The 25,125-nt window shown below is 38.8% G+C and overlaps 2 long non-coding RNA genes across 2 annotated transcripts; both read right to left on the bottom strand.

The window, feature by feature from the left end:
* Nucleotides 1–2,828: 2,828 nt before the first annotated feature.
* LOC127986009 (uncharacterized) lies at nt 2,829–6,704 on the bottom strand. Its single transcript, XR_008160712.1, has 4 exons — nt 6,127–6,704; nt 3,313–3,408; nt 3,146–3,224; nt 2,829–3,032 (listed from the first exon to the last, which is right to left on the bottom strand). It is a non-coding gene; the product is annotated as an uncharacterized LOC127986009 (long non-coding RNA).
* A 10,960-nt stretch (nt 6,705–17,664) lies between these two features.
* LOC127986028 (uncharacterized) lies at nt 17,665–20,692 on the bottom strand. The gene is made up of 3 exons (XR_008160733.1): nt 20,021–20,692; nt 19,077–19,111; nt 17,665–18,655 (listed from the first exon to the last, which is right to left on the bottom strand). It is a non-coding gene; the product is annotated as an uncharacterized LOC127986028 (long non-coding RNA).
* Between the last annotated feature and the right edge of the window lie 4,433 nt (nt 20,693–25,125).

The raw sequence follows: 25,125 nt of genomic DNA, 5'->3' as shown, positions 1-25,125 counted from the left end.
ATTCTAACAATCTACTGATAAACACACACCTTATGTCCTCTGTCTCTGTTTGAGCTCGTGCTGCTCCGCCGCGGTCTGCGGATTGAAGAGCGCGCTGAAAGACGGGGAGTAGACCGGTCTGACGCCGGTTTCATATGAAATTTAAGCCGACTGACTCTGAGGCGATAGGATACCGGTTCCATACCCAACCCTACTTTTAAGAAATACATTTTATGATAAACGAACCAAAAACTGTCTATGCCCTTGCTGGAGGGTGATGTAATTTGTGTCATGTGCAGGTGCGATGGATCGCATACAAACCAATAGGGTGTCGGAATGGTATCTGTTTATACTTCTCATCCAACCACAATCAAATTCACTCCATCCGGATGGCGCGATTTATCTGGATAGGTTTTTTTTTTTTTTTTTTTTTTTTTGAGTGATGACAAGCCGGAATGAAAACAAGGCGAAATGAAAGTAGAATGAAGTAGAAAGTACAGATACTTGCGTGAAAATGTAAGGAGTAGAAGTAAAAAGTCGGCTGAAAAATAATTACTCAAGTAAAGTATAGATACCCCAAATTTCTACTTAAGTACAGTAACGAAGTATTTGTACTTCGTTACTTGACACCTCTGAAATTTAGTAACCTATAGTAAAGTTTTTAGTACTCCAGATTCATAAAATATGTATCTGGAGTAATAAGGTGTTTAGTTACTTTACTGTTGCAAATCTGCAACGCCTGCCTTGAGAGGGTTAAATGACCTGTTGTTAATTACTGACATTGGTTGTACTTTGAAATGGCAATTCAGGCACGTATTACATTAAAGCTGGATTATGGTACTCTTCTGTACATAGGAATTAATCATTCATCACTTGCTTGACTGAAAACATTAAAAAAAGCAGTGGCCAGGATTCTGAGTGGGGTAAAAAAAAAATCATTACACCGGTTTTAAAGGGACAGTTCACCCAAAAATGAAAATTCTGTCATTAATTACTCACCCTCATGTTAAAAAATTAAGATAACACTGCACACGTGTGTGTCATGAGCATCTCATGAATTAATGTTGAAGACTGACACGGAAGAGAAGTTATTGTTGAATAAAGTTATTTTTGTTTACTTTGCAAACAAAACTATTGGCTTCATAAAATTGTGGTTAAACATGTCACACAACACTTTAAAAATGTCTTTATGGGCCTTGAAGGGGTCAATTGTGCTGCTGTCTGTGAAGGGTCAGAAAGCTTGAATTTCATCAAAAATATGTTAATTTGTATTTCTTACAGGTTTGGAAAGACATGAGGGTGAGAAACTAATGACAGAATTAAAATTTTTTGGGTGAACTATCCCTTTAAGCTCACTACACTGGCTTAACCAAGTTCACTATAGATTTTATTTCCTTTTACTGGTATTTAAATATGTGAATGGCCTGGCTCCCTCTTACTATCTTGTTGATCTTTCATCTGAACATCAGATAGGGAGATAAATAAATTCTACTGATCAGATGCTATTAACGGTCCCTAAAACTAATCTGAAATACAGAGGTGACCATGCCTTTACAGTGGCTGCACTGCAAAGATTTAGCTTTTAATCATTAGTAGCTTCTTTGTGGTTTATATTTTGTCATGATGTATGTTATTTTATAGTTTTAAAATAGTGCTTTATAAATAAATTTAATTTGCGTTTTTCAACAAGCAACACTTTTGCACAAAATACACATGTATCCTCACTAACAGATACTTTGAAAGCTTCCTCACTACTCGTTCCTCACTCCCGAATCCTAATGGTGCAATTAGACATTTGATATGTCCTTCCAGATGACTAACTTTGATTGATACCTGGGTCAACGGCTGGAGAACGGTGGTGCAAGGAAACAAGGAAGCACCCCAGGCATACAGCGTTTTGTGCATACACATCCAAGTATGTACGATATATTGAAAAATTTTTTGACTGTGCACTAGGGCTGTGCAAAAAATCGAATGCAATTTTCATGCACAACTCATCAGTAAAGACGCTCCTGTAATTAGAAGTATATCTCCAGCACGTGCGTTCAAGATCATGGTTGCAAGGTTTTCACAACAAATCCTGCCCAGTTGCTTCTCAAAACTAGTCCAAACTAGCTCAATCGCGTTCCCAGGAGGTTCCCCGATAAAAAATTGCTTTCCAGGGTTAAAATATAAGTTTTATGGCATGGTTGCCTTGGTAAAATTCGCATTTTAGGGGCTAAATATCACTTTATTGGTATTGTCGCTTTGACCCGCGGACATGAAAAACAACCACAGACTTGGCAACATTGGTTGGCATTTACTACACAGAGCCATAATTCACTGACAATCTACACAAAATCGATTTTAAAATTGCAGGCGATTCTTCGTCGATTTCGAAAGCGATTTTGTGTTAGTTGTCGGTAGACTACGGCTCTGTGTAGTAACTGCCGCTTCACCTGAACCAGTGTTGCCAAGTCTGCCATTGTTTTTCATGTCCGTGGTTCGAAGCAACCCCATACCAATAACGAGACATTTAGCCCCTAATATGCGAATTTTACCAAGACAACCATGCCAAAAAAAACTTATATTTTAACCCCGGGAAGCATTTATTTATTTTTTTTTAAATCTGGGAACCTCCTGGAATCGCGATTAGTTTTGGACTAGTTTTGAGAAGCAACAGGGCAAGATTTGTTGTGAAAACCTGGCAACCCTGATCTGAACACACGTGCTGGAGATAATATTTCTAATTAAAGGAGCGTCTTTACTGATGAGATGTGCATGAAAATCGCATTCGATTTTTTGCACAGCCCTACTGTGCACAAGAGGTGCTGTAGAAACCTAATTGAAGAAAACTGTTTGCAAAGTTTCAAAATCTTGGAGTTTTTTTTTTTGTGTGTGTGTGTGTGTGTGTGGAATGTTTAGGAAAACACTAGCATACCTGTGGTAAATGTCTTCAGGGTTTTCAGCATCACATGTTTAGATAAGTGGAGCATCAAGTTGATAAATCTTGGTCCAAAAGCAGAGAGCAAATGTGATGCAGCCACTTTAGGAAAAGCATTACCTTCTTCATTCTAAATATATAAAATATATATATAAATATATTAAAAAATAAAAATTAAAAAGGCACAAAAAAAAAAAAAAAAACACTTTACAAAATGTATATAAAAACATCAATTGAACATACCGCTATCTCTTGGAGCCATGAAAAAGCCACCTTTCGAAACTCAGCATCACCTTTACGATCCCAAATTGGCCAGCAGTGTCTATGAAAAGAATAAGATCTTCAAATTCACAATTCAAATCACAACAAATGATGACAAAATTGCAAAAAAAAGTCCTGTATTGTACTACCTGAAGACATCTTGAGCATGTGCGGGATTCAGTTTATTAAATAAAAAGTGGATGACAATGTAGAATGCCTCTTTGTTTGGCTTATCAAACATGTTCCTGTCAAACAAACATACAAAATAACTACAATTATTATTATGTCTTTTTAAAAGATATATGTTTGTGCGTGTAACAAATAACTATAATTACTATTATTATATAAATACTATTTAGTAGATTTAGTTGATTAGTAGATTAAAGTGGGTTGACTTAGATCATGTCCACACGTACACGGGGTATTCTTAAAAACAGTTATTTCTTCTTTGTTTTTAAAAACAAAAATCTGGACACATGAAACTGTGAACATGTGCCACGAAGCACTGTCACAAGTATTCCAAACCAACAGGTAGCGATATAATCTAATAAAAGCCATGTTGGCCAGTCAGATGCCTGAAATCCAGCAGGCTGATATAACAGTGAAGGCTCCGACGTAACTAGCCGAAACAATTCAAATTTAAATCCTCAAGTTTTCAAAAATGTTCAGTTTAAGTAACCTGGTGCTACATCTGTGTGTGGACAAACAGCCAGAACACGTTGAAAATACTGCGATTTTAAAAATAACTGCATTCATGTGGACAGGGCCTTAAACGTGAAAAATGGTGCATATTGATGCTTTCCGCAGTTTAAATAAAATACCTTTTGATGTTCATGTTTATTTTATGCTTTAAGTAAATATGATATGATGACAGATTCACATCCCTCTAGAACTGAGAAACTACGATGATCTGCCATGACACAGAGAATTTCTTCAAAAAAATTATTATAATAAAAATAAGAGATAAAACTTGAAAGCAAACACTTTGTTTCATACCAGAAGTAACCTGCCTGTCTTGTCTGTCGGCACGTTGCCAGTTTATTTTTTGCTCAGCTAAGTATTTTTCACTGTTTAAAGTGTACATAACATACACAGTTTCACCATGTTAATCTTGAGTCCCTATAGAGTAGTACTGCATCTTTCATAACTCCAAAAAGTCTTTAGTTTTATCATATTTATAAAAGAAAAATACAATTTTCCGATTCTCTCTGGGAAAAGCCGAACTCCTGGAGGCGTGCCATCACTGAAATGACGAGAACACAGAAACGCACTTGCTACACTCCATTGCTGCCCCGGAAAAAAACAAACTTCATCCACTGTTCGTATAACACTGGGTTCTTTGTAGTAAGTTACACTGTCAAAGTCCAGAAAAGTATGAAAAGCACCATCAGAATAATACATCTGGTATCAGTCTTTCAATCTTTGCTTACAAAAACAGTATTCCCATCACTTCATAACATTACGGTTGAACTACTGATGGCAGATGGACTATTCTGACGACGTCTTTCATACTTTTCTGGACTCTGACAGTGCAACTTACTTGACAGTCAATGGGACAATCACAAGAAAGCTTTTCCTCCAAAATATTTTAAATTGTGGTTCAAAGACAAATAAAGCTTTTATGGGTTTGTAACAAGTGATTAATGACAAAATGTAAATTTTGGTGTGAAGTATCCCTTTAAGTATTAAAAAAGTGGAAGCAACCTAACAACAACGAGGATATTTTTGTTTCATTTTAAATCATCTTAATTACTTTCTTCAGATGAACAAAGATCTGTCTGAATATAACGCAGGTGTACAGGATGTCTAAAGATGGTGCTTCAAAAGCTACACAAAGTGAACGGTGTATAATCCATACAAAACCAGCTGATGAATCACTGTCACCAAGCGTAACAATAAACTTGTTTAAAAAAAATAAATAAATAAATAAAATAAACCTTTACTTTCATGCTTACTTTGTGGTTTTGAAGTGGTCCTGTATATGTGCATTATATGGGCTAAAAACTTTTGTTTGTATTCATAGTGTTCAAGTGATATACATCTGGGACAGTATGACAGAATTTGTATTTTTACCAGAGGCCAGAAACATACTCCAGACACAATACATGTGTTAAATTAATGATGAGTGGCTTAGAATTAACACTTTAAATATAGACTTTTAAAGATTTACTTTAACTTGTTACTATGTTCAGAAGACCAAAAGTGTACCAGCAAGACGTTCTACCTCTGACCAGTTGATACTTCTTTGGTGCTTTTGTTTCTAATTATTAGCTGTAATTTGTCAGGTCCTGGTGCTTCTGAAGTGTAATTTTTTATGTTAAATGTGCAGTTTATTATATATATTCGTTTTTTTGTTTTTGCACAAAAATGTAATGCATTCAACTATACAATTTAAAATAGCCGATCTTTAATAAAATAGCCCTGGGTGTAACATAACAACACATATTATAATTTAAGCGAAAAATGTATTAGTTATTAATAAAAGATTTTTCTTTTTCCCTGTTTTTTTTTTTTTCTTTCTTTTTTTTTTTTTTTTAAGTGTTACCCAATAGTATAGTATTCCGGTGGAAATTTCTGATTTCTAATGAGAATATCTAATGTAAACTAAAAATAATTATAATTATTGATTATGACGATGATGATTATATTTAACATTATCACTTAGAACTGTAGCTAATGAGTAACGAGTTGGCACAGTTGTACGTTATACAAAGGCTGATTAGGACAGAGCACACTGAGAAATGTCGACTTGTTTAAAAACAAAAGATAAATGTAAAACAAAAAAAGATTCCAACTGGGTCAGTGTAATTAAGAAACAAATTATAATTTCAACTGTTATTAAGTATCTGCCATACTTATATAAGCTATAATTACATATAAACAACCCCTGTAAAGGCCTGACGATTGCGAGCTAATTAAGAAGTTTATTCAGTAAAGAGGGAAAAAAGATGGATTATACTTACATTCCTAGATTCAGATGTTTAATGTTTTTGCTGAGTGTATCCGGTCTGAACTCGAGGCACAGAAGACACCACCATAAGTATTTACCGTTTGTTTTCTGTAATTTGGACATCTCGCATAATAAAACAGCAGACGCTTGAGGATCATACGACGAATATGACTCAACGATTTACTGAACATACAGTTTGCAAGCTATCAATACTAACCCGATCACACAGTACTAATTATTTTTGCGCTTGGTCTAGCTGCGAAAGCCTCACAAAACACACTGAAAAAATGTTTTACATGTAACGTAATTACGAGCACAAGCAACTTCCTTCTAACCGCCAAATTGTTTGAGCGAGTTGGCAACATCCGTGGCTAAACGTCGCAAAACGTTGTCAGGACAGCCTTTGTGCAAGTATGTGTAATCCCGATTTATATTTACAATTGATAGGCTGAAGCAAAATGGCGAAGGCGTCATTCAGATTGGCGAAGGTCTATTCAGTGTGTTTATGTTTCTGCATTCAAATGCACGAAAATACAAAGGCTCGAGAGTGTTCGCTAGCGACCATTAAGATTGGGCGGGACCTCGCGCGATTACGTTATTATCCCTAATACGGCAAGCCGAAAAGATCAAATACGTCAACAACATAACGCGTTCTTTTTTTCCGAAGCAGATTGTCTGAAGGAAACCTCTACCCCAAACTTCTCTACAGACTTTGGATCCTGATGAGTCTACTGTTAGTCGAATTTGTTTTTCATTCTCCTCTATTAGAAAAAAAAAACAATAATAGATATGTTCTGATTCTTTTTCAAATGTCTCTAAAATTTCTATAATAACCTGGTTTATTATGTTATTATTATAACATAATAATCAACTTATGTTGATGGCCTTGGGCCCGTTCTTCGTACGTCGCTAACTCAGTTAACGTTAGCTGTATTTGATTATTGACGATTTGGCATGATCTTGGATCATTTGGTTCTTCGAAAATCATGACGCACTTGCTGTGATGGCAACAGGTCATGCTCAGGAACAGGCTTATTTCATTTAAACGAGATTAGATCGCATTTTTTCAACCAGAACTGATTCTCAAAATATGTCCGCTGCCACCACTACGAGTGTCCTACTAATCCAGGGACAATAATTAAAAATAATAATCGTTTAAAAAAATAATTTAAATATAATATAATAATGTAGTGTAGTCCATAGCCTACTATAGACACAGCCAGTTTTACTCACTAAAATATTTATTTATCATCAAATTATTACTTCATAATTGTATTCGAGTCTTACACACGTGCTATACCATAGAGTCACACCCTTACAGTAATGCAGATACATTAAATGTTGTTCAGCATGAGAAAAAAGGATGCAATATTGATGTGCTCATGCGCAGTATACCCTGCTAGGAAAATCTGACAGGTAGGATAAAATGGCAAAAAAGGGGAGAAAGGGATGGATGCAGTGCAGGAGATGCAGATGACTTTCCCTGCGTCTCAATGTTCATACTATTCATCCTAAATAGTATGTGAGATAAGAACTAGATAGTAAAGTTTGTGGTCAAACTTTAAGTTGGCTTGAAAAAGCCTGGCCAGAAAGTTTGAAAAATGTAGAAAGTTTGAAAAGTTGAAAAAGTTTGAAAAGTTTAAAAAAGAAAGTGATTAACATATTGCTAGCATTACAAGCAAGTGCAACTACAACTACCATGCCATTGTGATTAGCAAAGTTGCTAGCATGTTGTTGACATGATTATCAAGTGACTAGCATGTACTTAGAATGAATAGCAAGGTATCTAGCGTGTCACTAGCATGATAAACAAGTGACTAGCATGTCGCTAGCATGTTCTTAGCATGATTAGCAAGTGACTAGCATATCGCTAACATGTTTGTAGCATGATTAGCAAAGTGACTAGCATGTCGCTAGCACATTCTTAGCATGATTAGCAAGTGACTAGCATGTTGCTAGCATGTTTGTAGCCTGATTACCAAGTGACTAGAATGTCGCTAGCATGTTTCTAGCATGTTCATAGCATGATTAGCATTTTGCTAGGATGTTTCTAGCATGATTAGTATGCTACTAGCATATTTCTAGCATGTTGTTAACATGTGATAGTATGTTTCTAACATGATTAGAATGCTGTTAGCATGTTTCTAGCATCATTGGCATGTTGCTAGCATGTTTCTAGCATGACTAGCATGTGACTAGCATGTTGCTTGCATGTTTCTAGCATGACTAGCATGTGACTAGCATGTTGCTTTCATGTTTCTAGCATGATTAGCATGTTGGTAGCATGTCGTTAACATGTTTCTAGCATGATTACCATGTGACTAACATGTTTCTAACATAATTAGCATGTTGTTAGTATGTTTCTAGCATGATTAAAATGTTTCTAGGATGTTGCTAGCATGATTATCATGTTGCTAGCATTTTTCTAGCATTACTAACATCTGACTAGCATGTTGCTAGTATGTTTCTATCATGATTAGTATTCGACTAGCATGTTTCTAGCATGATTATCATTTTGCTAGCATGTTGCTACCATGTTTCTAGCACGATTACCATGCGGCTAGCATGTCTCTAGCATGATTAGCATGTTGCTAGCATGATTATCATGTTTTGCTAGCATGATTAGCATCAGAGACAGTTTATAAGAGACATGTAACTTCCTCAATCCTCAATATATATATATATATATATATATATATATATATATATATATATATATATATAAGGAAAACCCGTAAAGGCAAAGATGGGGGTTGTGTGCACATGTCCCGCCCCTCCCGCTGGAAAGCCAATCATCTGCTTTTAACAGTCAAGCCGGGAAACATTTAAGCCTATCGTCTGGTTCCACTGACGTATGTGCACAGTTGAGGAACCCTTGCACATGCGTAGTAAAGGTATAACCTGTGGGGGAAAAGGCATTTTAAACCTTATTTTGGGGCAAAGTCAACTAATTTTTTCACAGATTTTTATCACATTTCACTGCTGTTTCTATACATGCTGTTTTTATGTCCCGGTGACCTGTAAAAGTGCTGTTCTGACTCTCTGCCCATTCATTTAGATAGGAGCTGGTCTTGTTATTCTGAAATAGCTGCCCGGAGGCGTTGCCAAGATGGCGGCCGAGTGGCACAACTTGCCTGAAAGGACTTTGTTAGCATCCTGCTAGCATGTCACTTGTTTATCATGCTAGTGACACGCTAGATACATTGCTACATGCTATTCACTTGATAATCATGTTAACAACATGCTAGCAACTTTGCTAATCATAATGACATGGTAGTCACTTACTTGTAATGCTAGCAATATGTTAATCACTTTCTTTTTTAAACTTCTTAAACTTTTCAAACTTTTTCAACTTTTCAAACTTTCTACATTTTTCTAACTTTCTGGCCAGGCTTTTTCATTAGACATGATTAGCATCAGAGACAGTTTATAAGAGACATGTCACTTCCTCAATTCTCAATTCATATATATATAAAGAAAACCCATAACGGCAAAGATGGCAGTTGTGTGCACATGTCCCGCCCCTCCCGCTGGAAAGCCAATCATCTGCTTTTAACAGTCAAGCCAGGAAGCATTTAAGCATATCGTCTCGTTCCACTGACGTATGCGCACAGTTGAGGAACCCTTGCGCATGCATAGTAAAGGTATAACCTGTGGGGAAAAAGGCATTTTAAACCTCATTTTGGGGCAAAGTTATCACATTTTTTCACCGATTTTTATCAAATTTCACTGCTGTTTCTATACATGCTGTTTTTATGTCCCGGTGACCTGTGAAAGTGCAGTTCTGACTCTTTGCCCATTCATTTAGAGCTGGTCTTGTTATTCTGAAATAGCTGCCCGGAGGCGTTGCCAAGATGGCGGCCGAGTGGCACGACTTGCCTGAAAGGACTTTAGCCGCGTTTCCACCGCAGGAACTTTACCCAGGAACTAGGGACTTTGGCCTGGTACTTGGTGTGTTTCCACCGCAGGAACCAGGAACTAAATAAAGTTCCGGGTAAAAAAATGCCCCTCAGAAAGTCCCTGCTGGCGAGGTGGTACTTTTTCAAAGTTCAGGAACTTTCGGGGGCGGGACTTTGGCGCTAAACATGCTGATTGGTTGAGTTCACGCAGCATTGGTTGAGTTCAACCACCATTTATTCGTATCAACATTTTCAAAATATTACTGTTATTGTGTCATGAAATATAATTTTAAAACTATTTCAGGCGAGAATGTAGTTGTTTAAAACTCAAATCTGTTGTTTATTTATGAAGACAGCGTCTATTTAAAAATGTGTTTCGCCGATCTCTGAGACGGTGAGCTCCACGCAATCAGCGGGAGCTCAGTGATCATCTATCCGCCGAGAAGCAGCCTCTGCTGGGATAGACCTTCTGATATGTGCCGCTGGCTCTGATATCTCTTTAGTGGTTAAACATAAAATATAATTCAGCTGCGGGGTAAATCTAGCAGGTTTTCTTTGGTCTGTATTCAATTTATCTATATGTTAAAATGAAAATAAAAAAAAGGCAAGTCTATATAATATTTCGTTTCATTGTAATGGCTGTATAACGTTACACATATACATGAAATAAGTACATTTCTGCAGCAGTTATTATGTTTAAATGAAAACGAAAGGAGGCAGTGGTATTTTATATCCTATTTCGTGTTATTGTAAATATACTGAGGGGAAAATTGCTGTAGCCAAAGCCATCTGGGTTCACGCAGCATTGGTTGAGTTCAACCTCCATTTATTCGGATCATTTTCAAATATTACTGTTATTGTGTCATGAAATGTAATTTTAAAAGTATTTCAGGCTAAAATGTAGTTGTTTAAAACTCAAATCTGTGGTTTATTTATAAAGACAGCGCCTATTTAAAAATGTGTTTCGCCGATCTCATAGACGGTGAGCTCCACTCGATCAGCGGGAGCTCAGTCCTCATGTATCCGCAGAGAGCAGCCTTTCCTGGGGTAGACCTTCTTATATGTGCCGCTGGCTCTGATGTGTCTTTAGTGGTTAAACATAACATATAATTCAGCTGCGGGGTAAATCTAACAGGTTTTCTTTGGTCTGTATTCAATTTATCTATATGTTAAAATGAAAATAAAAAAGGCAAATTTATATAATATTTCGTTTAATTGTAATGGCTGCATATACACATATCCCTGAACTAAGTATATTTCTGCAGCTGTTATATGCTTAAATGAAAACCAAAGGAGGCAGTGGTATTTTATATCCTATTTCGTTTTATTGTAAATATACAGAGAGGAAAATTGCAGTAGCCAAGACGAGCAGACTCAAGTTATCAAGTATGCTGCGTCGTCGCTGACATCACACTCCCCAGTCGAATGCACAAAGTCTGAACTAACTACCGATGATGCACGTCCAAAATCAGCATACTTTTTTTTTTTTTTTTAATCAGCGGTACTTTGTAATGAGAAACGCGCGCGGACCTACGTCACCAGTCTATTTGCCTAATCTTCCCGGTACTTTACACCGCGGTGGAAACGCAGAAAGCAACATGTCTGGGGGGAAAAAAGTTCCTGGGAAAAAAAGTTCCTGGTAAAAATGTTCCGGGTAATTTCGGTGGAAACGCGGCATAAGTTAGCATTCTGCTAGCATGTTGCTAGCATGTTTCTAGCAAGATGAGCATGTTGCTAGTATTTTGCTAGCATGTTTTTAGCATGATTCGCATGCGACTAGCATGTTGTTAACATGATTAACATGTTGTTAACATGTTTCTAACATGACTAGCATTATTAGCATGTAGCTAGCATGTTTCTAGCATGATTAGAATGCGGCTTACATGTCTCTAACATGATTCTCATTTTGCTAGCATGATTAGCATGTTGTTAACGTGTTTCTAGCATGTTGCTAACATGTTTCTAACATAATTAACATATTGCTAGTATGGCACTAACATGTTTCTAGCATGATTCGTATGTGACTAGCATGTTGCTAGCATGATTACCATGTGACTAACATGCTAACATGATTAGCATGTTGTTACCATGTTTCTAACATGATTAGCATGTTGCTAGCATGTTTCTAGCATTACTAACATCTGACTAGCATGTTGCTAGCATGTTTCTAGCATGATAAACATGTTGTTAGCATTTTTCTAGCATGATGAGCATTCAAATAGCATGTTTCTAACATTATTAGCATGTTGCTAGGATAGATAGATTCGCTAGAAGCATGCACTTCCTCGGGGTCGAGCGAAATGCACAGACTCAAACTGAGTTTGATGACGTAGATGTCACGTGAGCAACCTGTCTGACAATTATAAGTCTTCTAATCGCCAGGCTAAGAGAAATCTGAATCACCCACCGAATCTTGCAGACATTGAATATTTTTGTCCCGTTGCTTTTATGGACTCTCTATGTCTATGGGCTTCTCCCTTGACTTCATGCCTCCACGTCCCCCGATAGCCTCATAGACAGTAAAAGATTGCCTGCGAGCTTCTCCTCCTGTCCATACGGTAATTTCCCTACTGTGCGACAGAGAGTTGCAGGTTATGATGCAATCGTTAGCCTATTTTTACAAAAACTGCTTCTACGGGGCCACAATGTAAGATACAAGGCAATGGTGCCTATAATACATTTTCGTGTTTCTATAGCAATTATTAATGGACAAATGGAGTCTTTAAGCGCCTCATATGTAAAGTTATTCGCTGTCAAAGTGACACCAAAATGAATGGGAGTCAATGGAATGCTAACAGCAGGTGGGGGTCCGCTAACCAATGGCGGCGCACAGGGAAGCTTCAATAAAATATGAAAACCTGCCCCCCTGGGAATGGATCAATGCACACGGTAAGGGCTACAATTGCCCACAATCCATTGCGCTTTGGCGAAGGATTCGGTCCAGAACTACATACACGAATAAAACGCGTTAGAAAAACTACAAACTTAGCGGATGTGCGTGATCGACGGATAGGTAACTTTAGAGAGGTTTACAAAAAGGGGTTTGAGTTACTAATAATCAATCTTTATCCTGGTAAAAAATATATTTATTTATTGCTATCCGTGTTATATTTCATCTGCAACAGAACTTTCATAAACATCCATTTGGTCATTAACTTTTAAATTCATCATTATGCAGAAAATATGAGAAGAGTTCTCTGCATGAAAGACCTGCGAGTGGCAGATCAACAAGCTACTTATTTTCTCTCCAGTACGGTAGGTAATGTGGAGGATGTTAACTGTGACGAGATGATTGACGGGCCAGTTTACAGTGACGGGATGCGTGTAATTATGCGATAGAGCAGTCTTTATATACAGGTCCTTCTAAAAAAATTACCATATTGTGATGAAAGTTCATTATTTTCCATAATGTAATGATAAAAATTTAACTTTCATATATTTTAGATTCATTGCACACCAACTGAAATATTTCAGGTCTTTTATTGTTTTAATACTGATGATTCTGGCATACAGCTCATGAAAGCCCCAAATTCCTATCTCAAAAAAATTGCATATTTCATCCGACCAATAAAAGAAAAGTGTTTTTAATACAAAAAAAAGTCAACCTTCAAATAATTATGTTCAGTTATGCACTCAATACTTGGTTGGGCATCCTTTTGCAGAAATGACTGCTTCAATGCGGCATGGCATGGAGGCAATCAGCCTGTGGCACTGTGGCATCCAGAGTGTTGGGTCTTGCGTCTCTCAATTTTCTTTTTAACAATATCCCACAGATTCTCTATGGAGTTCAGGTCAGGAGAGTTGGCAGGCCAATTGAGCACAGTAATACCATGGTCAGTAAACCATTTACCAGTGGTTTTGGCACTGTGAGCAGGTGCCAGGTCGTGCTGAAAAACAAAATCTTCATCTCCATAAAGCTTTTCAGCAGATGGAATCATGAAGTGCTCCAAAATCTCCTTATAACTAGCTGTATTGACCCTGCCCTCGATAAAACACAGTGGACCAACACCAGCAGCTGACATGGCACCCCAGACCATCACTGACTGTGGGTACTTGACACTGGACTTCAGGCATTTTGGCATTTCCTTCTCCCCAGTCTTCCAGTCTTTGATTTCCGAATGACATGCAAAATTTGCTTTCATCCGAAAAAAGATGAAAAAAAATCTATCTTCAAAATATGAAAGGAAAGGCCTCCATACTTTAAAAATCTGTTAACAGAGCCGTGCATGGAATGTCTCAGTTCCTCTAACTTTAAATACGCCATGACACTTTCTACCCACTTAATGTGTGTTGGTGGTTTATTTGACTTCCATTTTAGAAGTATAAGCCGTCGGGCCAGCATAGAAGAGAAAGCCAGTGCATCCGATTGACCTGGCGGTAGTGAAAGGTTTTCAGATGCCACACCAAATATTGCTATTACGGGGTCTGGTTTTATCTCCTTTCCACACATATATGAAAACGTCTCAAACACAGCAGACCAGAATGGTCCTACAACTGGGCATGTCCAAAACATATGACCCAAAGTGGCCTCACATCTGTGACATCTAGAACATGTTGGGTCTATTTCTGGGAATATTCTTGCCAGTTTACTTCTAGAAAAGTGTAGCCTATGGATTATCTTAAATTGCAGTAGTCCATGTCTGACACAAATAGATGTCGAATGAATTCTCCTAATGGCTGATTGCCAGACTGTTTTCTGCGACTACACTTCCCAAATCCTCTTCCCACTGTTTCTTTAAAAAGTCTAAAGATGGAGAGGCCGCTCTTTGAATCAGACTGTACACTGTTGATATCAGACCTCGCTCAGATGTACTCAAGTCAAAGAACTCCTCAATCCAACGATGAGGAGGAGGGGTTGAAAGGGTATTAAAATATTCTTTGACTAGACTTCGCACCTGCAGATACCTATCAATCAATCAATCAATCACCTTTATTTATATAGTGCTTTAAACAAAATACATTGCGTCAAAGCACTGAACAACATTCATTTGGAAAACAGTGTCTCAATAATGCAAAATGATAGTTAAAGGCAGTTCATCATTGAATTCAGTTATGTCATCTCTGTTCAGTTTAAATAGTGTCTGTGCATTTATTTGCAATCAAATCAAAGATATCGCTGTAGATGAAGTGACCCCAACTAAGCAAGCCAGAGGCGACAGCAGCAAGGAACCGAAACTCCATCGGTGACAGAATGGAGAAAAAAACCTTGGGAGAAACCAGGCTCAGTTGTGGGGCCAGTTCCTATAAAAATTAGATTTGGGAATATCAAATGTTTTAATCATTTGGTCAAGAGACAAAACTACCATCTTGAAAAAAAATCCCTTACACACCTGAGTCCCTTTCTAAACCATGCCTGAAATGCATGATCAATTAAGGATGGTGGAAACAATGCATTGGAAGTAATGGGTAACAAGGAGAGTGCTTGTTTTTGCTTAAAGTGTGACCTAAACTGAGCCCATATTTTTAGAGTGCTAGTACTAAAGGGTTGCTTGTCAAATACTTCCTGTTCAGTGGTAGTGAGGCACAGAGCAATGAGAATAGAGAAACTGGACCACAAGATGCCTGTTCCATCTCCACCCAAACAGGTTTGCTCTCCTGATCCAAATGTTCTGCCCAACTTTATCAATATTACATGACCAATAATAATGCAAAAAGTTGGGCAATGCCAGTCCCCCTTCATCTTTCTGTCTTTCTAAAAATGTTTTCCTGATTCTTGGAATGCTTTTATTCCATATGAAGGAAGATAAAAGTTTGTCTAACTCCTTAAAGAAAGATTTGGGGATAAACAATGGGACATTTTGAAATAAAAATAAAAACCTTGGCAGAACAGACATCTTAATTGTGTTTATTCTGCCTGCCAATGAAATAGGTAATGAGGACCATCGGTTTAAATCTTTTTTAGTTTTTTACATCAATACAGTGAAATTACATTTAAATAGTTCTTTGTACGTACTTGTCACTGAAATTCCCAAGTACTTAAAGGAATTATAAGTTGTTTTGAATGGAAATTTCTTGAGATCTAACTGCTTTGCCTCATTATTAATTGGGAATAATATACTTTTATTAAAATTGATCTTATATCCTGATATTCCTCCAAAACTATTTTTAAGTTCTATCGCTTTGGGTATGGACATATCTGGGTTGGATATATATATTATGAGGTCATCTGCATACAACGAAATCTTGTGGGTGCTCCCACCTCTATTTATACCTAGCAGATCTGTCTCCTTCCTTAACACTATAGCTAGGGGTTCTATCGCAATGTTAAATAAAAGTGGTGACAGGGGGCAGCCCTGTCTTGTACCCCTGTGCAAACAAAAATAATCTGATATTACCCTATTGGTTCTTATACAAGCAGTTGGATGTGCATAGAGTATACTGATCCAAGTGCAAAAACTAGATCCAAAACCAAAATGTTTCAGGGCTGTGAATAAATACATGTATTCTATGCGATCAAAGGCTTTATGTGCATTTAACGACAACAGAACCTCTATTAAAGTATATTGAATACAGGGTTCCCACGCTTCTTGAAAGTACTTGAAAGTACTTGAATTTCAGACATATGGATTCAAGGCCTGGAAAGTACTTGAAAACTAATATAGGTCCTTGAAAGTGCTTGAATTAAATTTTAAATCAGTTTTGTTTATTCTGATATTTAAAAAATTGTCCGATATGTGCTTCTGTCAAAAACAGAACAAAACACCTGGGGGGGGGGGGGGGGGGATGGTGTAAGGAAATTTTACTTTATTTGCGGGGTGGGCTGGGGCGGGCCAAATAATTTCATAAAAACTGGACGCATCAGTATTGGGCGTGGTTGCATAGAGTTAGTGAAGGGAGACGTAAAAGACATTGCGTTGGTTTCATATGGATTACTTTATTATTTAATAATTGTTGTCGATAAGACTTGCTTAGTTTAAACGTAGACATGTCAAGATTTTTATAGAAATATCACTCATATCTCTTTGTGGTGTATTTGTTGAGTTTCAGTTCATTTTAATGACACATTTCTAAATGAAGATCACGCAGACAAAGGCTGCAGGCAGCGCACCCTGTTTGTTTTCTTTATTTTATAAATGCCCAAAGTTTTCTTATTATGTGTGTATACAAATAAAAGTAGACCCTTTACAGATTCTATTGATGTATTCCCAGCCGGCATTTCAACGTTGATTCAACGTTGAAACAACGTCAGGTACCATGGTTGAATCAACGTTGAAAAACCTTTCGATTTTGCAAATTGGATCAACGTTGAAATCACGACGTTGATTCACCGTTGAAATCGTGACGTTGATGTACGGTTGAAATCACAACGCTGATTCACTGTTGAAATCCCGACGTTGAATCAACGTTGAATAACCTTTCGATTTTGCAAATTGGATCAACGTTGAAATCACGACGTGGATTCACCGTCTTACCTGCATTATGGGTGAATTAGGGTCGTGCTGCAGACCTGGGATGAAAGCTGAATGAGGTGTTGATTTTGAAAAGTTAATCAGCGTTGATAACACGACGTTGTTTCCCCGTCGTACCTTGCACCGTGTATAAATACACCTAGATCCTAGTTGGCATTTAGATCAACAATGTACATGCAAGGCTAAAAATCTAATGACTGGCAGCAATGGCTTTACAAACAACTTCAATAAACTACCACATGCTCAAAATTGTCAAACAGCAGTTTAATTTTGGAAACATACTGTATAAAACAGATGAAAATAATCCCACACTTTATTATGCAGAGTATGCATGGAGGTAATGCTAAAAACATGTAGTAGAACAATCCAAATACAATAATATTTAAAGGTTTTTGTAAAATAATTCAGCACAAAAATGCATATTTTTTTCAGCACTTACAAGACAAACCCTTGTACCTTTATGGCTGAAACCAGTGGATCTTTTATTTTGGTGGAAAACTACAGTTTCTGTCAAAAACATGTTTTAGTAATGTGTCTCATTTCAAGTTGTGCACATTTGTGCCATGAAAATGTGTTGCACAGTACGAGCAGGGAACCTTCAACCAGTTGATTTCTAATGGGAACCCCCCCGGACTGTGTCTTCTTTACCGTGGGGAATGCAGAATGAGATTTCTACCGCAGGGCACTCTAAAATGTTAGAACCAGCAGCCTTAGTGTATACAGTGTGGTTGTGCTTCGGGTGATCCTTGAAAGTGTCCCAGCGCTAGGTCCATTCTGACGCCGTCCCCTCCACTCTCTCCCACTTGTGCACTTTCTGTACCGTCCTGTATAAACATTTACATTTAATCATTTAACAGACGAATTTATCCAAAGCGACTTACGAATGAGAAGAACAGAAGCAGTCAGGTGTACAAGCGAACAACAACAGTATACAAGTGCCATGACAAGTCTCAGTTAGTATAGTACAGAACGCATAGCCAGGTTTTTTTTTTATTTTTTTTTTTATAAAAGACAAAAAAAGAAGGAAAAGTGCTAGCATTAGTTGGTTAAGTTCCGGTGAAAAAGATGAGTCTTAAAATGTTTCTTGAAAATGAGTAAAGACTCAGCAGTTCGGATTGAGATGGGGAGGTGATTCCAGCAGCTGGAGACAGTCCAGGAAAAGGTCCTTGAGAGTGATTGTGAACTTCTTTGGGATGGCACCACAAGGCGTCGTTCACTTGCAGAGCACAAACTTCTGGAGGGAACATAAGATTTAACCAGTGAGTTTAGGTATGTTCACAATGTTTCACAATAACTTTGATATTGTGAAATATATTTAACTGAAAACTGAATGCAAAATAAATCACACAATATTTTCACTTTACAGTTCAGTAACAGTGAGGTTGGAAACAAAGTGGACAACACTATTCATTAAACACTTATTTAATGTATTCAGATGAAAATTTACAATATTAACAAATTATTCACAAGCAGTGTTTTCAGAGCCCCCAGTTACACTGTTTTAATCAAAACACTAGTAATACAGTGTAGTAAAATAAGTAAAATCTAATTCAGTAAATTTTTAATAAACTAAGTACAATCAAAACCTATCACAAAAGTTCAAAGCATCTCTAGCAGAAGTGACAGTGCAATGTAGCAGATGAACAATTTCTTACCAATGTTTCAAGAACAAGCTGGATCCTCGATGACTCTACAAGGGGAAAGAAGAAATGGTTTACTGAAAAGTTCTTTAAAAGCAGGATTTCATATTATACCATTTTTTTAAACCACTGGTTGTCAAACTTTTTATACCAAGTACCACTTCAGAAAATATTTGTTATTAAATATTAAGTTGCACCATAATGACCAACATTCCATTTCAGCAGCGTAGTAGGCCAAACTATTCAGCTACAGCTCTACAGTTAAAAAATGAGGCAGTTTTATTCTAATAAGAATATTTATTGTTGTCAGACACTTTACCATGTTTGAACATTAACACTACAACTGTGCTTACATACACAGGTAAATAAAAAAAAGTTTAAATTAAAATGTAATTTTAAATGTAATTATGTAACAAAAGTCACAAAACTTTACTGTACTTTAACTCTAACATACTTAAATGTGCAAAAAAAAAACTTACTAAAAGATTAAGTTAAAATGTATTAACATTAATTAGTTTAATTTAGTGATTCACCTGCATAACAACTAGAGGGGGCCTGACACTTTGAGAAACATGGCTTTAAACAATCCTTTTATTTATTTATTCATTTTCATTAATTCATTAAAATTATATTATTTAAATACCGACATTTGCACTTATATGTTTCAGAAAACACTTTGAAACTATTATAAGAATACAAACATATATAACACACCTAATGCATGGGATACATATCAGGAAAATATGGGAAAATCTCTAAACCATCTCTAAATCTCTCTTACCAGCAACACATTAGGTGAGCACCTAACTTGATCAGCTGTGATAAAGCAATGCAAAAATAGACACACGGGTATTTATTTATCTGCAGGTTACATGTCCTTTAAACTACCCATTTGTAAACTCTGGTAATACTTTACTATTTTCAAAAGATAATAAAGATAACGTTAGCGATTTTCTTACCTCATTTTGACAGGATGTTTTCGACCTCGCAGAACACCTGACCCTTCTTGTGTTCACAGTTTTTGTTCTCCATTGACATGTCACGACTCAAATTCGCTCAAAAAAAAAAAAAAAAAAATGTACAGGCAAATATGAAATAATTCGGGACCGATAGAGCAGTCAGTTATAACGAGCAGCAGCTCACAGTTAGCCGCCTCACTCACAGAAAGACGACAATAACGGTCATATTTTTAAATGTAGAAAGGCGCGAACCGATTCATTGTCCAGTTTCCTGAATGACAGCCAGATTAACCAATCATGATAGAAGTAATAAAATAAAACTACCAATGGGAGTTGTTTCCGTGTGATAAAGCAGCGAAATGTATATAGTTTTATTGTTGTTAATGATGATAATATTTAACATATACCTTTAGATTTTAGAATAGGTATCATGACTAAAATATTTTAAAATGCTATTAAAATAATTAATTTAAATAATTTAATATAAATAATTTAAAAGCTTGTTAACCTTTTTCTACCATTTAGCATTAAACATTTTTAACGTTGTTTCATTAAAACAACTGACCTTATTTCAGCCATATTTCAACATTGAAAGTTGGTCATGTGCTGGATGTTTTTCAACCATTCAGCTTTAAACGTTGAATCAACGTTGTTTCAACGTTGAAACCACAACTGACCTTTTTTCAACCATATTTCAACATTGAAAGTTGGTCATGTGCTGGATGTTTTTCAACCATTCAGCTTTAAACGTTGAATCAACGTTGTTTCAACGTTGAAACCACAACTGACCTTATTTCAACCATATTTCAACATTGAAAGTTGGTCATGTGCTGGATGTTTTTCAACCATTCAGCTTTAAACGTTGAATCAACGTTGTTTCAACGTTGAAACCACAACTGACCTTATTTCAACCATATTTCAACGTTGAAGGTCGGTCATGTGCCGGCTGGGTTGCTCTTACCTGTACGATCAAAACTGAAAGTGTAATTTAAGTTATTTTCGGCGATATGCCACAAAACGCCTATACGCATAGACGGAACAAAAAATAATGTTAATTTTTCAAAATGTGCAAAAAATAGTACAAACTCTGCTAAAGTGATTGTTTTGAACAAGTATTAACTTAAACATTATTAAAAAAAAACACAAAAAAAAACATCAACATTATTTTAGCTTAAGGTATTGTATCTATGGACCTCTGTGGGCCTTTTTCCCCGTGCTGGGGCGCCTCTTGCCCCGTGTGTAGGGTAAAAGGCCACTCTTGCCACCTCATACATTTATAGGATTTTTAAACAAAACAAATAACTTGAATTGTTTATTTGCACACAAAATCAGTTGCTCCGTTAGTAGCCAATACAAACATATTTTTGTATTATATTTTTGTATTTATTATTTTGAAATATAACATATTTTAGGCGCAGTGAATAACACAGTTTTTCTTAAAGGGACAATAAGTAACTTTTTAGGTATTTTATTATCTAAAATCAATATTTTTATTCATAAATATGCCCTCAATGGTGTACAAATACCTATGCCAATGTTTAAACTAATCCTGGTAAATGAAGAATTTATTATCTTTATAAACATGGGACGGGTAGGTCGACGGAGGCTTCCATGTAGTTCCGCCATCTTGCAAAACTATAATAGCAGAGAGGGACAAAAAGTACTAAGCCAACGCGTTTTCGGTCAGAGCCAGAAACGCAGGTGCAGAGCAGTGAGAGGGGCTTGAAACTGCACCGGCAAGTTTAAAAGTCTGGATTGCATTCTTATTATGGACCATACATATGCCAAGCCACAGGAGAAGAAAACAACGTCGCCAAAACAGTCAAAAATAGAACGTAAAAGGAAACATGACCGTAGATTACAGAAAACAAGAGTTAATGTCGGGGAAGCTTTTTCTAGGTGGAAAGAGCTAATGCTGGATAAAGATTTCAAAAGAGACGCTGAAGTGGCCAGTTTTCCTCTCGACAGGTAAGTCAGTGTTACAATCTATTGTCACGGTTCGTGAATGCACCGTCTCCAGCTGTAGTCATGTTACGTCATGTTGATTGTTTCACGTGGGTGTGGCCGCTGATCGTCTCATCAGCGGCAGGTGCGTCTCGTTCCCACAGACTATATAATGCCCTGTCTTTCGTTTCCTGTTTGTCTGATCGTTGTTTGTAGATCCTGGTGTTTGATGTCGTGTTCGTGTTGTTCCTGCCTTGCCTTGTCGCCGTTCTGTCGGATCCTGTCTTCACGCTTGGAATACACTCACCACCATTGGATTATCACCACTGTCATCGTCGTTCAGCGCACCCCACATCACAACTCACCAGTCTGTGCTGCCACCGTGGTTCCTGCGTCATTCTCCGGCCTTCCACCATCATCATTCTACCAATAAACTTACTTGTACTCGCATTTGTCTCCTGTCCTCCATTAACACCGTCACAGAACGATCAGACCATCATGGAGGCAGCGAGTACTCAAGCTTCATCTCTGGAGGAATTTCTCAGCGCCAGTGTTCGGAGGATGGACTCCCAGGAGAGGACTCTTAACGACACTGGTCGCGCGGTCCAAGCTTTGGTGACGCAGGTGTCCGAGCTCACCCAGCAGTTCCATCTTCTTCGAGCACCCACTGCGCCACCCACACCGCACGCTCTCCCGATACCACCAGTGACCGCCTCCCAGCAGGAACCGCGCCTTCCGATCCCGGAAGCGTACTCGGGTGAGCCCAGTTTTTGTAGAGCATTTCTAACCCGCTGTGATATGCATTTTGCCCTGCAACCCAGGACATTCTCCAACGAGAGGGCGAAAGTGGCGTTTGTTCTCACACTACTCTCTTGGAGGGCGGCACTATGGGGGACGGCGGTGTGGGAGAACCAGGACCCATGCTGCGACTCGTTCCTGGCGCTCTCCGAGGAGATGAGGCGGGTCTTCGATCGGGCCGTCGCAGGACGGGAGGCGGCCAGGAGGCTGGCGGAGTTACGCCAGCAGGAGAGGTCCGTCTCAAACTTCTCTATTGAATTCAGAACCCTGGCGGCGGAGTGTCATTGGAACGAGGAGGCGCAGTGGGACATGTTCCTGCATGGGCTGGCTGACCGCGTCCAGAGGGAGATCTACGCCCTGGATCTGCCCCCCTCTCTTAATGGACTCATTGACCTTGCGTTACGGGTGGATGCCCGCCTCACTCGGATGGAGAGGAGGGGGCTGTTCAACACCCCATCCAGGGGCCCGGCGGACGGGCGATTCAGCGGCGGAGACGTGGTCAGCCCCACCTACGATCACGAGCCCATGCAGGTAGGGCGTGCTCGGCTTTCCCGGGAGGAGAAGGAGAGGCGGAGATCCCTGGGCCTCTGCATGTACTGTGGGGGAGCCGGACATCAAGCCCATATCTGTCCAGTAAAAGGCCAAGCCCGGTAGTACGCATGAGGCTACTATCGGGTGGGATCTCTGCCCAGAAGACCTCATCCCCACCATCATCTACGCTCCTTCCGGTTAGACTGCGGTGGTCAGCACAGACACACCACTGTCAGGCACTACTGGACTCTGGGGCAGAAGGTAACTTCATGGACCGTCATCTTGCACACAAGCTCCACATTCCCCTCAAACCCCTTCCGCATCACATCACGGTCCATGCCCTCACTGGACAGCAACTTCCCACTATTTCTCACAGTACTGAGGACATCACACTCATCACCTCTGGCAACCACTCCGAGACTATCTCTTTTCACATCCTTGACTCTCCCCTGGCACCCATTGTCCTCGGGCACCCTTGGCTCCTTCTCCATAACCCCAAAATAGACTGGTCCTCTAATTCCATCTTTTCTTGGTCTCGAAAGTGTCATGAGTCTTGTTTAGTGTCTGCTTGTCCGTCTGTGTCTGTGTCTGTGTTACAGGAGGAGGCGGTGGATTTATCTAACGTGCCCGCTGAGTACCTCCACCTGAAGGAAGTGTTCAGTAAGTTATTGTCAGGTAAGTCTCCGCCTAAGGGCAAACTTTATTCACTTTCTGTTCCAGAGAGGGAGGCTATGGAGAAATATATTTCTGATTCTCTAGCTTCCAAATTCATCCGCCCTTCCTCTTCTCCTGCGGGGGCGGGGTTCTTTTTTGTGGGAAAGAAGGACGGATCACTGCGACCTTGTATTGATTACCGAGAGCTGAACAACATCACGGTAAAGAATACTTATCCTTTGCCGTTGATGTCTTCAGCCTTCGAGAGGTTGCAGGGAGCGTCTATTTTCACAAAACTGGACTTACGCAATGCGTATCATTTGGTTCGGATCAGAGAGGGGGATGAATGGAAGACCGCGTTTAACACCCCCAGAGGGCACTTTGAATATTTGGTCATGCCCTTCGGGCTCTCCAACTCCCCAGGGGTCTTCCAGGCACTCGTCAACGACGTGCTGCGAGATATGATTGATCAGTTCATTTATGTCTACCTGGACGACATATTGATTTTTTCCTCTTCTCTCCAGGAACATGTGCAGCACGTCCGACGAGTGCTTCAGAGGTTGCTAGAGAATGGGCTTTTTGTCAAGGCGGAGAAATGCGAGTTTCATGCACAGTCTATTCCATTTTTGGGGTTTATCGTGTCGACTGAGGGAATACGCATGGATCCCGAGAAGGTTAGGGCTGTGGTAGAATGGCCAAGCCCAGATTCTCGTAAGGCCCTACAGAGGTTTCTGGGGTTCGCTAACTTCTACCGGCGTTTCATTCGCAATTTCAGCCAACTAGCCGCGCCTCTGACCGCCTTGACCTCCGCCAGAACTGCGTTCAGGTGGTCAAACACAGCGGAAGCTGCGTTTGCGAAACTGAAGAGCCGTTTCATTTCAGCTCCCATTCTGATTACCCCTGATCCCACACGTCAGTTCGTGGTGGAGGTCGATGCGTCAGAGGTGGGGGTAGGAGCGGTGTTATCCCAACGTTCTCCCTTAGACGACAAGGTCCACCCTTGCGCGTATTTTTCTTATCGTTTATCTCCTGCAGAAAGTAATTACGATATTGGTAACAGAGAATTGTTGGCAGTCAAGATAGCATTGGAGGAATGGCGACACTGGTTAGAAGGATCGGGGGTTCCTTTTATAGTATGGACCGACCACAAGAATTTAGAGTACATTAGCACCGCCAAA

This window comes from Carassius gibelio, chromosome B21, assembly GCF_023724105.1.
Source record: "Carassius gibelio isolate Cgi1373 ecotype wild population from Czech Republic chromosome B21, carGib1.2-hapl.c, whole genome shotgun sequence".
NCBI lineage: Eukaryota > Metazoa > Chordata > Actinopteri > Cypriniformes > Cyprinidae > Carassius > Carassius gibelio.
This window is presented reverse-complemented; position numbering and strand designations above follow the sequence as displayed.